The sequence below is a fragment of the Pristis pectinata genome, chromosome 5 (assembly GCF_009764475.1).
Source record: "Pristis pectinata isolate sPriPec2 chromosome 5, sPriPec2.1.pri, whole genome shotgun sequence".
NCBI lineage: Eukaryota > Metazoa > Chordata > Chondrichthyes > Rhinopristiformes > Pristidae > Pristis > Pristis pectinata.
Genome location: NC_067409.1, coordinates 9,889,251 through 9,903,411, shown reverse-complemented (window position 1 = coordinate 9,903,411; position 14,161 = coordinate 9,889,251). Strand labels below are relative to the sequence as shown.

The 14,161-nt window shown below is 42.3% G+C and overlaps 1 protein-coding gene across 6 annotated transcripts in view; it reads left to right on the top strand.

The window, feature by feature from the left end:
- guk1a (guanylate kinase 1a) overlaps nucleotides 1-14,161 on the top strand; it is a 43,835-nt gene that overhangs the window by 400 nt on the left and 29,274 nt on the right. The window lies entirely within an intron of this gene.

The window sequence follows — 14,161 nt, the reverse complement described above, 5'->3', positions numbered from 1 at the left end:
CGGTACTTGCGTCAATAATAAACTAATTTACTAATCTTTGGCTCACTGTGTCAGTGCTGGTCATAAAATACTCATACTAATTCCATTTACCAGAATTACTTGGTCTGTAGCCTTCTCTGCTCTGGTAATTCATGTGCTCATTCAGTTTTTAAAATGTTTGAGAGCACCTGTCTTCATCACCTTCTTGGGTGCAAGAAGTTTGCAACCACTCTCTGGGTGGTGGAAAAAAATTCCTCACACTTCCTCTCTCCCTCCCCCCACCCCTTTCATCTTCTTGCTGTTCACCTTCAACCAGTGCCCCTGCTGGAGTTTGTGCTTTTATTATAGTACTTCCACATTGCCTTGCCAGTGATGCCCATGTCTGGGAAAAATGGCCAAGAAAGTTACTTGCACGTACATGCTGCACCTCTGCCACTATATTATTAGTATTGTAGATAAAATGTGATATTTTATCTGTGTACTCAACCAGTCTGTGACTGGAGGATGGTTAATGCTGTGTCCTTATTTAAGGACTGCAACCAAAAGCCACGGAACTACAGGCCTGTGAGCCTTGCGGTGGTGGTGGGAAAGTTACTGGAGGGGAATCTGAGAGACAGAATTTATTTGCATATTTATTTGCATGGACTTGTGAGGGACAGGCAGCATGGCTTTGTGTGTGGGAAATCACATCTCACAAATTTGGTTGTGTCTCACAGATCAAGAAGATTGAGGGCAGGGTGGTAGATGTTGTCTATGTGGACTTCAGCAAAGCTTTTGACAAGATCTTGCATGGTACACGTAACCAGAAGGTTAGAATGCATGGGATCTAGGGTGAGCAAGCCAACTAGCACAGCCTGACTGGCAGAGGGTGATCATCAAGGGTTGTTTTTAAGATTGGAGGCCTGATACCTGTGGTGTGCCACCAGTATTGGTGCTGGGACCCCTGTTGTTTGTCATTTATATATTAATGACATGGATGAGAATGTAAGTGGCATGATTAGTATGTTTGCAGGTGACACCAAAATTGGTGGTATAGTGGACAATGAAGAAGGTTGTCTAAGGTTACAACAGGATATAGATCAATTGGGAAAATGAACAAAGGAATGGCTGATGGAATTTAACTCGGATAAGTGTGAAGTGATGCATTTTCGAAAGTTAAACTAGGGCAGGACATGCACAGAATGGCAGGCCCTGGGGAATGTTGTTGAACAGAGAGACATAGGGGTTACAAGTACATAGTTCCTTGAATGCAGCAACACAAGTAGACAGGGTAGTGAAGAAGGCATATGGCTTGCCTGCTTCATTAGCCATGGCATTGAGTACAAAGGCTGGGACGTCCTGTTATTTATACCGCATTTGGAGTAATGTGTGCAGTTCTGGTCACTGCATTATAGGAAGGATGTGATTAAACTAGAGGGGATTCAGTAAGTTTTGCAAGGATGTTGCAAGGTACTTAATGGGAGTGTTAGTAAAATAAAATGAAAATGACTTCAAGCTGCACAAGGTATGAAAATATAAAAATAAAACTGCAGATACTGAAATCCTGAAATAAAATCAGAATATGATGGAAAGACTCAGCAGGTCAGGCAGCATCTGTGGAAAGAGAAATCGTTAACATTTCAAGCTGGAGACCCTTTGTCCAAACTGAGAGAGCTTTTTTTCTCTTTTTTAAAAATAAAAGGTAATATTACAATGCAGGGAATGTGGTGGTAAGGATGGGTAGGACAAAGGGAAATCTGTGATAGGGTGAGACCAGTTCATATGGGTTAATGAAAGTGATTAAGCTTCTTTGTTATGTGTTCCTAATAGCCGAGTTGTGGTATGAGCCCTGCAGGTCAGACTTTACTAATGGAGAGAGAAAATCTGAGCCAATTTCATGGATGGATGACTTGCAGCAGAGATGGCTAGTTCTGAGGCATGCAGTAAAAGCAATTTACCTCAAGTTAGAGAATTTATCCTGGTGAAGCCCAAGCTAAGCTTAATGTTCAACATCTCATATCTGACTAGGCACATTGCAGCCCACAGAATATAATGCTGAATTCAACAATTGCAGATAACCTGCCTTTCCAGTTTGTATTGGAACTGGTCAGCTCTGATGTAAGGTTATCAAGCTGAAATATTAGTTACGTTTGTCCCCTTATACGGATAAAAACCCAGCCTGTTTGACCTTCCATAAAACATCCCACCCTTCAAGGTATTAGTCTAGTAAACTGTCTCTGAACTATATTCAATGCATCAAAAATCTTCCCGACATAGGGAGACTGAAACCGTACACAGGTCCTCCCCAGATTATGAACACCCGACTTATGGACGATCTGAACATATGAACAAGAGCTGGGAGACTGGCAGGATGGATTTGCTGGCTGCTGCGGGGCTGCAGGCACCTTCTGTCATATGGTAACTTGGTTTGCAGCAATATTATTGCACCTTGCAAAGAAATCTGAATGGTTGAGTTAAACACCCTGGTTTAACTACACATTGCCCTTGGTTGGCCTGTGTTTTTATTTAAATATATTGCTGGATGACTGCATTTCTGACTTGCGAACTGTTCGAGTTCTTGGGAATGGAACCCTCTCATGACCTGGGGAGGACCTGCATCATATTACAGATGTGGTCTCACCAGTGCTTTATATAACTAATGACTGACTACTGAAACTCCTTACATGCCTTGTTGTGGGAGGAGATTATCAGAAGAAGAAGAAGATCATGCAGAAGAAGATTCAAGGTTGTGTCCAAAGATTTTGCAACATTTCCACTGACTCCTGGGGACCTCTGTCCCAAAACTGCTCAGAGTAGAGAAGGAGCATTTGGGATAGTTTGGAGAACCTCAAGGCCATGTATTGGGAGCATGCAGAAGCCTTGCATAAGCAGCCGGAAGAGTGCAGACCCCTCAGCTGCTTCCTGCTTTATCTGTGCAAGAATCTGTGGTTCTCACATTGACCTCAGAACCCCAAAAACTCAAGGGGAAGCAAGTCATTCTCAATCCTGAGGTTTTGCTTAAGAAGATAAAACTGAAGCACAGCCTTCCTACTGGAGATTTAATTCACCTAGCAATAAACATTTTATTAGTGTTCTTAATCAAAGTCAAAGTAATTTCAGTATTTGCATACTAGCCTTTTGTGAATCAGACATTATGATACCCAGCTTGCTCTGCATTTCAGAGCTCTGCCATCTGACATCATATCCGCCTTGCCTTGGATTCCTTTGTTCAGATATCCCCATTTCTCAAGTTTTTACTGCTTCAAAAAAACACCTAAAAGTCAACCTGTTCACCTAAGCTTCTGATTAGTGTTCATGCAGAAATCTAAGGTTTGTGTCTTGATGATACTTGACAATTTCCATTGGTTCAGTTTCCATTTTTTAAAAAAGGGTTGTGTGTTTTAAGAAGACCAGATTATTCTGTTGATTTATGAAAATTTAGTGATGACAGTTCATTTGGTACTGTGCTGAGACAATGTAACAAAACCAGGTTAAACTTTTGCTTAATTACATGGATTCTTTCCTGTTTTGACCTTTTCTAGACCAGCCTAGATCTAGGACTAGGCAGTGTGGGGTATGTGTGATGTTGGTGGGACATATGATGGACCCATCTACCTGGTACCTTGCACAGAAATTTGAATCCATGCCAGTTACCAAATGTGATGAGTAAGGACTTGCTGAGGAATGGTATTTGTATGTTGTCTTCAGTCTGGAAGATTTTCTAGCACACTAAAGAAAATGTCAGGTATTGCATGAATTGTGCTGAGGTAGGAAGAGTTGATAGCAGACCAGATTTGTGAACAAAATGATGTATTTTGGTTTTAATGTTTTTCATTGAATTGCAGTGGCAGATTATTGTGAAGTCTGTGCTTCCACTGGACTGTGGTACATTTATTTATGTCTGAAGATGTTTGCAGTGTTTTAAGTGTTGTATGTTACTTATTATGATATTGATAGCAAGCTTGTGGTGAATGAAGTTTTAGTCTGAGGACCTAAACCAGTGCTTTGTCTAATTAGCAGCTAGAGCTACCTGCTAAAGTCTGAGACTTGCCAGATTTGTTATCATTGACTTGGATGGCGTGAAATTTGTTTATATAAATTATATCAATTGATTATCAATAATACAAATTGATGTGTCGTCATAACATCTCATCTGAAAGACAGTACTTGTGTCATCTCTGCTTGTTCAGGTGGCTATGAAATATCCTATTTTAAATCGCAGTTAGTTGTGGTTCTGCTAGGTGTGTGGAGACTAAAACTAGGGAATATAAATGTGATAGTCACTATAAAATCAGTAGGGGATTTGGAAGAAATATCTGCATCTCCCTTAACCACCACCCACCAAAGAAAAACTTGGATGCTGAACCCATTGAAGTTGTCAAGAGTTGTACAACTCAGGATGAACTTTCATCCACCATGTTCATGAACCCATTGTACGTATTCAAACCATTTATCCACATTAGCGCTGTAGTCTTTGCCTTAGCGATTTTTAAATGCTTGTCTAGGTGCTTCTTAGATGTGAGAGTATCTGCCTCCACCACCTCTTCAGGCAGTGCCTTCTGGAGTCCAACCACCCTTTGATCCCCACTAGACCCCCTACCTCTCATCTTAAACCTACGTCCTTTTCCTCTTGCCTTAAACACCCACACAGTGAGAAAAGTTTTTACTATCTACCCTATCTATCCCCCTCATAACCTTATGCACCTGTATTAAATCATCCCTTGGCCTTCTAGGCTCCAGGGAAAACGTACCCAGCCTCTGCAATCTCCCCTTGTAACTGAAACTTGCCAATCCAGGCAACATCTTGGTGAACCTCTTCCACACCCTCCACAGCACGTCACATCCTTCCTTTAGTGTGGTGACTAGAACTGCACACAATACTCCAGGTGTGGCCTAATCAATGTTTTGTTAAGCATAACTTGGCATCATGCCATGGCCAGTGAAGACATGGAATGCTTGCCTTCGCCTCCTTATTCATCTGTGCTGTCACTTTCAGGGATCTACGGACTTGTACCCCAAGGTCTCTTTGTTCATCAGCACTCCCTGGGGCCCTACCATTTATTGTGTAGGTGCTACCCTTGTTTGCTGTCCCAAAATGTATCACCTCGCATTTGTCACAATTAAATTCCATCTGTCAACGCTCTGCCTAATTTTCCAGCTGATCTATATCATGCTGTAGCCTTAGATAACTTTCCTCATTATTTGCAACACCACCAATTTTTGTATCATCTTCAAACTTACTGATCATATCTCTGATATTAGAATGCAAGATATTAATGTATATTACAAACATCAAAGGTCCCAGCACAATTTTTTTTGGTGGTACACCACTGGTTATAGATTTCTAATAGGAAAGGAAGCCATCCACCACAACTCTCTGCCTCCTATTACCAAGCCAGTTTTGGATCCAAAATGTTTTGTTTGGTAGTGAGGGATCTAGGCCAAAGACGGGAAAGTGTAATTGAGAATCAGATTTTTCATTTGAACTGTGAAGTAGGCATGAGAAGTTATTTATTCTTATTGCATTTGCCCTGGCTATTTGAATTGGAAACCAGTCACAGAAAGTTAAATAGAATTCTTGGGAATTGGCATTTGCTTATTCTTACTCTGAAATGACTGTACCTGGCAAGCTACTTTCTGAGAAAATGAAAATCCAACAAAGCGCAGATGCTGGAAATCTGAGATTAAAAACAGAAAATGCTAGAAAAATGTAGCAAATTCCGCAAGTTTGGGAAACTTGTTCTTAAACATAAGAAAAAGAATTGTATTTGTATGCAATTTATCACCCAGACTATTACATAAATTTTAAGATCTATTCATATTTCCAGGCAAGAAAACGATTTATTTGTAGCCTATCCGGAATCACAGATGTTAAGGAGGTAAATTAGCAGATAAGTAGGTTGGGTGGGCCATAGAATACAAGGGTTGGGATGTTTTTTTTAGCAACTTTGGAGCGTAGTTGGAGTATTATGTACAATTCTGATTGCCACACTCTTAAGGATGTGATCGCATTGGAGCGGATGCAGAGTAGATTCATCAGGATGTTGCCGGGATTGAGGACTTCAGTTATAGGAAAGATTGGATAGGCTGGACTTGTTTTCGCTGCAGTGAAAGAGGCCGATGGATGACCTAATAGAAGTATATAAGATTGAGAGGCATGGATAGGGTAGATAGTCAAAATCCTTTCCCCATCAAAAACAAGAGGGCATAGGTTTAAGGTGAGAGGAAAGAAATTTAAAGAGGGTTTGAGGGAAGGATTTTTTCCAAACAGAGAGTGGTTGATTATGCTATCAGAGGATGTGGTGGAATTGGATTCAGTTACCACATTTAAGAGGCATTTAGACACATTTTAATAGGCAAGGCATAGAAGGATATGGTCTTAATTGTAGGCAAATGAAGTTAGATGGGCAAAAAGGACAGCATGTACGTAGTGGGTTGAAGAGCCTGTCTCTGTGCTCTACAGGGGTGCCCCGGGTTACAGAATACTTAACTGTACGCAAATTATTCCATAACTTTTTCAAGATTGGAAAGTTGGTTACAGAAGTGCAAACATCTTCAAGAGTTGTGGAATGGGGTAGCAGCTAGTTGATTCAAAAGACTTCAAACCTAAACTATTTACCATAGGAACTCCCCACAGTAATCAAACACCATTGTCTTTAAGAACTCAGCTGCTAGTGCACTGCAGGAGGCCACTTTGCTTTGGAAACTGACAACAATCAAACAATGAATGTAACATCCATTGATATTTTAAGGCCATTCAAACTAGCCATTGGATGTAGAGCATTGAGACTCTACCATTGTAACTACACAGGGGAAGACAATACATATACGTTCATATTAATCGACCCTATTTGGAAATTGTTCATTTCTTATTTACGGCCAGTTCTCAGGAATGGAACACTTACAGTATGTATCCTGGGTCTGCTAATGCAGCTTCATGACTGTATAAGTTTTGTGGTATTTGAGGAATAAATATTTGCCAGGACAATGCATTTAATTGGGGGAAAATTCTGATTTTTCTTTGAATACACGTCCATCTGAGAGAGCAGCAAAACTTCTGAGTAATATTTGATTTCTGACTATGTTTCAGTACTGATTTTATGTCTGGCATTTCATGTGAGTCAATGGCCTTGGGGCTGGCAAGGGAGATGCCCTTCGGACTATGATGATCTCCATATTGGGTACAGGGTTTGGTCTTTGGCTATTTTATAACCTTTTCATCAATTTAAATATGTAGATTGCAGCTTAATAGCTGTACATTGCCTCTGTTTTGATAGACATTTTGAGCGCCTGCTGACTTTTATCTATGTTCCACTTTCGTTCTGATATCTGCATTGCAATTGTTCTTGGGAGGATTAAACAATAGGATCTTCTCACGGGTGCTGTGGAATGTGGTAAGGAAGGGTCACATTCAGTTTCAAAATACTTAAACCAGAATCTATTTTGGGTTATGCATCACCAAGAGTTCATTGCAAACAATTTATATTATAGATTAATTGCATGAGAGATCCAAATTAAATTAAATTTGCTTGTGATGAAATGTATTTGTTACGGAAGAATTGCTTCCATTTGAGAAGAGCCCACTGATAGCTGTATCAAGTTATGAGTAATAGTGGCAAGACACGAGGAAACAGCTGCCTGACTTAGCATTTACTCTTTAGAGGTTTGAGGGTTTCTAGTAGGACCATAAGAGTGTGTTCCGTAATTTTTTTTGCACACAATTCTAAACGTTGGGATATGTATTTCATCTGTGTTGCCAAACTGTTGACGGCAGGGAGCTGCATTAAGAAATTGAAAACTTTTCATACAGCAGTAAACATATGTAAGTGTCCTTTTTGTTGTATTCTCTTAAGATGTAGAGGGACAATGCTGCTTTGAAACAGAAAGAACACTAAGAAGTTAAATTGGAGGGCAGATTAATTAAGTCTGAATGCAGCTAGTGCTTGAGTATATATGATCAACGAGTTTCTTTGACAGACTTTAACTGAAGTTCTGATTACTTGGTGATGTTGTGCTTATTTGTCCATTGATCTATGGGCATGGAGGTATTGTGGTATGTTGCTGTTTTGGTGCTAGAAGCGAGGGAAAACTAGCTTGAGTCTTCTGCTTTCCCTCTAATGTTTAGAGAAGCAGTCACCTTCCAACTAACTAGATTGGTGTAGAGACCACAAACAGACCAGGTACACATGTCTTTGAGAATGCCGATCAGGAGTTCTCTAATACTAAAGTGGGACGGATGAGGAATATCCCATATCAGTCTGTAGCCATACTTTCTGGTTTTTGAATCAGTATCAGGTTCATTATCACTGACAAATGTGTTGGTTTATTATTGTCACTTGTACTGAGGTACAGTGAAAAACTTGTCTTGCATACCAATCGTACAAGTCAATTCATTACACAGTGCAGTTACATTGAGTTAGTACAGAATGCATTGAGGTAGTACAGTTAAAAACAATAACAGTACAGAGGTAGTACAGTTAAAAACAATAACAGTACAGAGTAAAATGTCACAGCTACAGAGAAAGTACAGTGCAATAAGGTGCAAGGTCACAACAAGGTAGATCGTGAGGTCAGAGTCCATCTTATCGTATAAGGGAACTGTTCAATATTCTTATCACAGTGGGATAGAAGCTTAAGCCTGACAGTATGTGCCCTCAGGCTCCTGTATCTTCTACCTGATGGAAGAGGAGAGAAGAAAGAATAACCCGGATGGGTGGGGGGTCTTTTGATTATGCTGGCTGCTGGGTGCAAGCTGAATAGTAAGTTAATGTTGGCATGTGGCAAGGGTAATGTTGGCATGTGGCAAGGGTAATGTCACAGCAGTTATGGGGGATTTCAATATGCAAGTGGACTGGGAAAATCAGGCTGGTACTGGACCCCAGGAAAGGGAGTTTATAGAGTGCCTCCGGGATGCATTCTTGGAGCAGCTGGTACGAGAGCCGACCAGGGAGGGGGCTATTCTGGATTTAGTGCTGTGTAATGAACAGGATTTGATAAGAGAACTCGAAGTAAAGGAGCCATTGGGAGGTAGTGACCATAACATGATAAGTTTTTATCTGCAATTGGAGAGCGAAAAGGGCAAATCAGAAAGGTCAGTTTTGCAGTTGAACAAAGGAGACTATGGAGCCACGAGGGAGGAGCTGGCTAAAGTTGACTGGGCGGGCATCCTAGCAGAATTGTCAGTGGACCAGCAATGGCAGGTATTCTTGGGAATAATGCACAAGGTGCAGGATCAGTTTATTCCCCAGAGAAGGAAAGACTCAAAGAGGGGAAAGGGGCCACCGTGGCTGACAAAGGAAGAAGTATGGCAGAGCCAAGCTGAGTGGGAAGATAGAAGATTGGGAAATTTTTAAGGTACAGCAGAATTTAACTAAAAAGGTAATTCGGGAAGAAAAAATGAGGTACGAAGTCAATATTAAGGAGGATAGCAAAAGCTTTTTTAGATATGTGAAGAGAAAGAAGTTAGTTAGGAACAATGTTGGGCCCTTGAAGACCGAATCGGGTGAAATTATTACGGGAAACAGGGAGATGGCAGTCGAATTTAATAAGTACTTTGGATCTGTCTTCACGGGGGAAGACGTAAGAAATCTCCCAGAGGTAAGGATGGACAAAAGGCAGAGGGTGACAGAGGAACTGAAGTGGATTGACATTAGGAAAGAAATGGTGATGGGTAGACTAATGGGGCTGAAGACTGACAAATCCCCAGGTCCAGATGGTCTGCATCCCAGGGTACTAAAGGAGGTGGCTCTAGAAATTGTGGATGCATTGGTGATCATTTTCCAATGTTCCTTAGATTCGGGGTCAGTTCCTGAGGATTGGAGAATGGCTAATGTTACCCCACTTTTTAAGAAAGGAGGGAGGGAGAAAACGGGGAACTATCTTCCAGTTAGCCTAACTTCTGTGGTGGGGAAGATGCTAGAGTCCATTATTAAGGATGAAATAGCGGCATATTTGGATAGCAATGATAGGATTGGGTCGCGTCAACATGGATTTACCAAGGGCAAATCATGCTTGACTAATCTACTGGAGTTTTTTGAGGATGTAACCAGGAAAATAGACGAGGGAGATTCAGTGGATGTTGTATACCTCGACTTTCAGAAGGCATTCGATAAAGTGCCGCACAGGAGATTGGTGGGTAAAATTAGGGCTCATGGAATTGGGGGGCGGGTATTAACATGGATAGAAAACTGGTTGACGGATAGGAAACAAAGGGTAGGGGTGAATGGATGTTTCTCAGAATGGCAGGCCGTGACTAGTGGGGTGCCACAGGGCTCGGTGCTGGGACCGCAGCTGTTTACGATCTATGTTGATGATTTAGATGAAGGCTTTGTGAATAACATTAGCAAGTTTGCTGATGATACAAAGTTGGGTGGCAGTGCGACATGTGTAGAGGAAGTTAGGAGAATTCAAGGTGATTTGGATAGGTTGGGTAAGTGGGCAGATACTTGGCAGATGAAGTTTAATGTGGATAAATGTGAGGTTATCCACTTTGGGAGCAGGAACAGGAAGGCGGATTATTATCTGAATGGTGTGGAGTTAGGTACGGGGGAAATACAAAGGGATCTAGGAGTCCTTGTTCATCAGTCACTGAAAGTGAATGAGCAAGTGCAGCAGGCAGTGATGAAGGCTAATGGAATGTTGGTCTGTATTACAAGGGGAATTGAGTACAAAAGCAGAGATTCTTTTGCATTTGTACAGGGCCCTGGTGAGACCACTCCTGGTGTACAGTTTTGGTCTCCAGGGTTAAGGAAGGATATCCTGGCTATAGAAGGCGTGCAGCGTAGGTTTACGAGGTTAATTCTGGGGATGTCGGGACTGTCTTATGCTGAGAGGTCAGAGAGACTGGGATTGTACACACTAGAATTGAGAAGATTGAGAGGGGATCTGATTGAAACATACAGGATTATTAAGGGATTGGATAAGATAGAGACAGGAAATATGTTCCAGACGTTGGGGAAGTCCAGGACCAGGGGGCATGATTTAAGAATAAGGGCTAGGTCATTTAGGACAGAGGTGAGGAAAAACTTCTTCTCCCAGAGGGTTGTGAATTTGTGGAATGCACTGCCTCAGAGGGCAGTGGAGGCCAATTCTCTGGGCACTTTCAAGAAGGAGCTAGATAGGTTTCTTATAGATAGGGGAATCAAGGGATATGGGGACAAGGCAGGAACAGGATATTGATTGTTGAGGATCAGCCATGATCTCAAAATGGCGGTGCAGACTCAAAGGGCCGAATGGTCTACTTCTGCTCCTATTGTCTATTGTCTATTAACCAAGGCAGTGCGAGGTATAGACACCATGCCACTAAGCTCTCTAAGTCCTTCCTGTACTCTGACTCATCGTTGTTTGAGATACGGTTTACAACGGTGGTATCATCTGCAAACTTGTAGATGGAGTTAGAGCAGAATCTGGCCACACAGTCATGAGTGTATAGGGATTAGACCAAAGGGCTGAGGACGCAGCCTTGTGGGGCATCAGTGTTGTGAATAATTGTGTCAGAGGTATTGCTACCTATCCTCACTGATTGCGGTCTGTTGGTTTGAAAGTCAAGGATCCAGTTACAGAGGGAGGTGTTGAGTCCTAGGTCTCAGAGTTTGGTGACAAGTTTGCTTGGGATTATAGTATTGAAGGCAGAGCTGTAGTCAATAAACAATAGTCTTTACTGTCCAGACGCTCCAGAGCTGGAGTAGGGCCAGGGAGATGGCATCCGCTGTAGACCTGTTTCGGCGATAAGCAAACTTCAGTGTGTCAAGATTGTCTGGGAGGCTGGAGTTGATGCGTGCCATGACCAGCCTCTCAAAGCACTTCATGATGGTGGATGTCAGAGCCACTGGTCGGTAGTCATTGAGGCATGTTACCTTGCTTTTCTTCAGTACTGGAATGATAGTGGTCTTCTTAAAACAGGTGGGAGGGAACCTGAGATTGAAGCAGGGAGAGGTTAAATAATTCTGCCAGCTGATCAGCGCAAGATCTGAGCACACGGCCAGGGACACCATCTGGGCCAGATGGTTTCCTCAGGTTCGCTCTCCAGAAGACTGATCTTATGTCCTCAACGGTGACCACGGGTTCAGTTGCATTGGAGGCTATCAGGGTGGGTGGTGACAATCCACTTCCCTGCTGTTCAAAACGAGCATAGAATGTGTTAAGCTCATCAGGAAGGGATGCACTGTTGTTAACTATGCAGCCCATCTTCGTCTTGTAGCCTGTAATGGCATGTAAGCCCTGCCATAATTGACGGCTGGCCTGGGACTCTATTTTGTGTCGGTATTGCCTCTCGGCATTCCTGATAGCTTTCCGAAGGTCATATCTTGATTTCTTGTACTGATCAGGATCACCAGATTTGTGTGCAGCAGTCCTTGACTTCAGTAGAGAGTGGATCTCCCGGTTCATCCATGGTTTCCTGTTTGGGAACACCTGTTTTATCCTCTTTGGTACACAGTCTTCAACACACTTGCTGATAAAGTCTGTGATGGTGGTGGCATACTCATCAAGGCTGGCAGCTGAGTCTTTGAACGTGGACCAGTCCACTGTGTCAAAGCAGTAACGTAGGAGCTCATCTGCTTCCTCAGACCAGCACTGCACGACTCTCTGTACTGGATCCTCCCGTTTCACTTTCTGTTTGTATGCAGGGAGAAGGAGCATGGTCTTGTGGTCTGATTTCCCAAAGACAGGACGAGGGGTGGCTCGGAAGGCATCTTTGATAGTTGTATAGCAGCAGTCAAGGGTGTTAGCGCCCCTGGTGGAGCAGGAGATGTGCTAGTAGTATTTTGGTAACATACTCTTGAGGTTGGCCTGTTTGAAGTCACCTGTGATAATGAAGAGGGCCTCAGGGTATCCTGTTTCAAGGTTGTTGACCATGGAGTATAGCTCATTGAGTACAGGCTTCATGTCCGTCTGTGGTGGGATGTAGACTGCCATCAGGATCGCTGAAGTGAACTCCCTTGGCAGATAGAATGGTTGACACTTCATTAGATATTCCAGGCTGGGTGAGCAGGAGCTCGCCAGGACTGTCACGTCCGAGCACCGCAAGTTATTGATTAAGAAGCAGACCCCTCCACCCTTAACTTTGACTGAGGACGCTGTACGGTCCATTCAATGAATTGAGAAGCCCTCAGGTTGAATAGCCTAGTCAGGTGAAGCAGGTCTAAGCCATGATTCGGTGCTTAGTCCATCATTGTTTAAGGTCACTTAGCAACCTGACATTGAGGGAATTTTTTTTTATATCCATCAGATCTAGAGTATTTAGAACATTTCATCCACTGCATACTTATTTTTTTAAATTATTGTTTCAAATCCCAATAAGTAATTCAGGCAACCCCTGTGTTATTTGGGGGGGTGGGGGGGGGGGGGGGTTGCGTTCCTGGTAAACAGTTCATGTCACAATCTTCCGTAATGAGAAGGCTGTATCATCTCCGCATGTGTCAAGAAACACAAGTTGGAAAAAAAGATTTTTATTTATTTACTTTCTCTCATATAAGTTTTGTGAGAGCTAATTTTATTTTGTTTCTTGAATATTTTGATAGTGACTTGTGAATTGTATGAGGGCAAATTTCCGTTACCTGAAAGCTGTAACACGGGGTTGCCTGTAATCGCTGAAAGAACGATGCATGTTGATCGAAGGGATTCCGGGTTCACTTTGCTGAATTCACTGATCACATGAGATGCTGCGCTGTAACTTGCTTAAGCATTTCCTACATCTCCTGGGCTTTGGAGGGAAAATATAACTCTGATTATCAGCCCTTGAGATTGTTGCAAAATGCAAAACAGTGGGATGTTGTACAAGCTATAACGTACTGCAAGAGGCAAAAGCAGAGCTTGCATTAGCTTTAAAATTTTTCAGCATAGAGATTTAGATGTGCAATGATTGAGAAAACAGCCATGTATAGTTGTATATTTATAGGTTGTACTGCACAGAAATGGCCCTTTAGCCCACTCCTCTATTCTGTGCCCTGACGTATGAAGGCAAGCATGCCATATGCTTTCTTCACCACCCTATTAATCTATGTTGCAACTTTCAGGGAACTAAAGACTTGAACTGCAAGGTCCTTCAGTTCATCAATGTTGCTTAGCACCCTACCATTTACTGTATACATCTTACTCCTATTTGACCTCCTGAAATGCATCACCTTGCAATTGTAAGGATTAAATTCCATCCGCCAATACTCTGCCCAACTTTCCATCTGATCTGTATTAATCCTATGTGACT